This window comes from Pteropus alecto, unplaced genomic scaffold, assembly GCF_000325575.1.
Source record: "Pteropus alecto unplaced genomic scaffold, ASM32557v1 scaffold3, whole genome shotgun sequence".
Taxonomy (NCBI): Eukaryota; Metazoa; Chordata; class Mammalia; order Chiroptera; family Pteropodidae; genus Pteropus; species Pteropus alecto.
Window position 1 is genome coordinate 1,236,125 of NW_006442484.1, and position 4,166 is coordinate 1,240,290.

Here is a 4,166-nt window from a genome sequence, read left to right on the forward strand (position 1 = left end):
ACAAAAAGCCTGGGGCCTCAATGACATCATCAGGCAGCTAATACAATCAGGCCTGGGCTGTGCTTTCTCTAAATTTTGTTTTTAAATGGGATGTAATAAACTTTTCCTATTATTAACCTTTTCTGAATTGGTAAATTGTTTTTTTTTTTGTTGCTCACAACCAAAAATATCCCCATTCAGAAACCGTGAATTTAATCACATTATGTAAAAAAGTTATTATCCTTAGATTATTATATTTCATTTTAGGCAAAATCAGACACACAAAAGGTTCAGAGAATTCACCTTGTTAGATCCATTTTGGCAATCCAGTTGGGAAATGGGAATGAAAATACTTTTTTTGACTCGGAGTTAGAGTAGGGCAATATCTGCATGAAATTCACATTGTGTAAGACGTAATCAAGAATATAACTACACCAATTGGCATTTGAAATGATCTGTCACGACTGACAACACAGACGTGAGCTTCTTCGCAGACCTCTCTGAGTGGCTTCATTCCCTCTTTTATCAAATACATAGACCCTACTATGTGTGCTTGCTTCTGTCTCTGTCTGCTGGCTTATGCGCTACCCAGAATTAACATTTCTCTTATTTATTATTATAATCTTGTTATCTAGCAAACAGGATTCGATACCTAGATGGCAGATAAATAAATATTTATGGAATAAAATTTGATCTGATTTTCCCAGTAGAGCTGAAAAACACGTGGGTTTCAGCTTGACAGTGTGCCGGAATGGAATCTCGACTTTGATACTATAACTGGATGACCTTGGGAAAGTTACTTAATCCAGCTGAGCCTCAGGTTCCTACTTACTGGGGGTAAAAATCCATGAGCGAGCATATGTAAAGTGTCTAGTTTATTCCTGGCACAAAACAGGCATATTGTAAATAGTCATTCTCTCTTTCTTCCTCTTCCTTCTAGCACGTTATAGATCATGCCACTGCCTACTTTCCAATTGATGAATATTCTGGAAACTTAAGTTTTATGGTAAACATAATTAAGAAGGTTAATTTGCTGCCAGAAAATTATGTAAAGCACTTGCAAATTATTTTTGCATTAGTTTCTGTTTTGTATGATCTGTGACAGGGTTTCCTGCTATTAGTATAGATTATCGAGCTCTGTCATTTTAATGCCATGTGCTCGGAGCATCTCCCAGACACACAGATGCAAAGAAGAATATGTTCTCTCCATTTTTCAGGTGACATATTTCTCTTTTCAACTGAAGTAAAGGGAAGTTTTAATTCTAATCTCATGCTAACATTACAGGCTCTGACCAACTTTCCTTTTTTTGTTTAACTTACTTCTCTCACAGTTGACCTGGGAGACACAATTTTATGAGACGTTCAGACAAGTGAAATTTATCCCTGTTGGTGCTTGCTGTGAAGACAAAGCAGAGGGTGTAGCTTGTGCTTATTTTGTTTGAATTCAAGAGGGCTGCACTCAGTCAGAAGCCCTGAGTTTGAATTTCAGCTCTGCGTTTAGCTGTAGTGTGGTGTTGGGCATTTCACTTCAAATGTGTCCTGGCCTTGGTTTCTTCTTCTTAAAAATAGGATTTTAGACTAGATCATTCTGGAGATTCCTTGAGCTCTAAATTGTGTGCCAGGGATTTCTTTGCTGCTTCCTCCTCCTCTTCTTGATTTCTTATTTCAATATCCACTTCTTAAATAATTCAACAGAAGAACAAAGCCAATCAGTGCTTCATTATTTTTCCATAGGGGGAAAAAAAACCCCCAAATAGCCTAAATGTCCAATAGGAAGGAAAAGGTTAAGTGAACTGTGGTAAATCAATCACCTCAGTGAAATTTTATCCAATGATCAAAGGGGATGTTTCTGAAGCTTCTCTAGCAAAATGGAAACATGTTTTTGTATGATAGTAAACGAAAAAGGCAGAAGACAAACGATCCCTCTGCCTTGATAACAATAATCTAGAAAGTATACAGAAATACATAAAAATTCTGGAGGAGAATGGGGAAAGTGAAAACAATTGATACGTGTAAAATATGCTTACTTTCTCATTTCTAATGAGAGGAGGTCAATGTTCGATATAAGTTGGGTTTTTCATTGAGTGTCTTGTCTTATAAATTTATCTAAGGCAGACTGATGACCTTAGGTGCCTGAAATGCTGGACGGGGCTCGAGGACGGCTGACCTCAAGCAGGTTAGATTGCAGCCGCTCCCTCCAACGTGTCCCATCTCTTTTTCATACCAGAGAGCTTGTCCTGGTGATAATGAAGGAGGCAAATGTATTCCCCAAATAGATTAGGCTTGTTTTTCCCTCCCCGCCTTCCCTCTTTTTTTTTTTCTTGTTGTTATTTATTTTCCCCTCATATTCTTTTTTTTTTTCCATTGAGAAAGGATTTCGAGATAATTAAATGCACAGATATGAAAAGTACAGGTCTATGAGTTTTGATAAATATATATATCCAGGTAATCAACTCTCTAATCAAGATATGGAATACTTTTTTATCATCCCAGAAAGTTCTCTGTGTCCTTTCCAATAAATCCCATTGCCTCCAGGCAACCACTGTTCTGATTTGTATCAACGTAGATTAGTTTTGCCTGCTCTAGACCTTCATATAAATGCAATCATACAGATGGTTTTTTTGGGGGGAGGGGTGTCTGGTTTCTTTCACTCAACATACTGTTTTTAAAATTCATCTGTGTTGTGTGTCTCAGCAACTCGTTCCAGTCCTAATTCCTGGAACCTATGAATCTTATTTTATGTTGCAAAAGGGACTTTATAGGTATGATTAAGCTATGGATCTTGTGATGGGAAGATGAGTTTGGATTATCCAGGTGAGTCCTAAATGTAATCATAAGTAAGAGGGAGGAAGAGAGAAAGTTGAACACAGAAGAGTCACAAATCGGAGTGAGGCACTTTGAAAAGGTCATAAGCCAAGGGACGGGAGGGACGTCACAAGAATTTCTCCTAGAATGTCCAGAAGGAACCAGCCCTTGCCGATACCTTGACTTTAGCCCGATAAAACTAATAGCAGACTTCTGAACTCCAGAACTGTGTTTTTTTAAGCCATTAAGTTTGTGGTGATTTGTGACAGTGGCAACAGGAAACTCAAATCATTCCATTGTGTGAATACACCACAGTCTGTTTATCCGTTCACCTCTCGATGCATTTGGGTTGTTTGCTGTTTGGGGTTATGCTGAATAAAGCTGCTAGGAACATTCTTATACAAGTCCTTGTGTGAACAGATGTTTTCATTTCTCTTGCGTAGATATACCTAGGAATGCAGTTGTTGGGGCATAGAGTAGGTATGCGTTTAATTTGATAAGACACTTCATTTTTCCTTGTGATTATGCCGTCTCACATGTCCACCAACAGAGTAGGAGACTGGATACTCTTAAAAAAAACCCAAACAAATAAGTCTGGGGTCATTTATCCCAAAGGGTAAGAGAATGGGGTGGGGGGGGGGAGTCAATTCCTGGGTTCTTTCTGGATAATTCTAGACCCTGATCACTTCCGGAGTCCTCAGCATGAACTCTAGGACAGATTTATGCCTGGATTTTTTCCCCTTTATTTTCTTTTCTCGAAAAAGAAATAATTCACCTGCTAATCGCACCCATTCATTTTTCCCTGTGCTCCCCATTAGCACGCACTGTACTTTCTCTGTGGGTGTGAGTCACAACCCCAGAGGCCCGGACAGTCCAGGGAGCAGGAGCCTGCTAGTCTAGACCCCAAGATCCTGACAGTGACACAGGAAACAAGAACGCAGCATGCTGGATGCCTTTCCCGTTGGGGCAGTCGACCATATTATTCTTCAGTTAATGGAATTTTCTTGCTCCTCTGAGTAGAAAAACACCAGTAATCCAGATGCCGCCCACTGCAGTAGTTGATAAAATACTCAAAGAAAAGGTGATTTTTTTTTTTTTTTTTTTTTTTTTTAGAGCGTGTATTTGCTGGGGGTGGGCAGCGGGGAATGGAAGGATTGTATTGTTATTTTTGTTTCTGTTTTTTCACCTAAAGAAATTTCGCCATGGCCACTTCCAACCTGATCTCTCTAGATTCCAGAACCTTCTGAAGTTAAGCTCAAGAACAAAGAGGTGGTTGTTTTCCAAATGCCATCTTGGTGAGCCAAGTTTTGACACCTAAAAGAGGATCTGGAATTCGGGAGTCAGCTGATTTATACCCCACAATTTTCAAACTTGTTCAGATC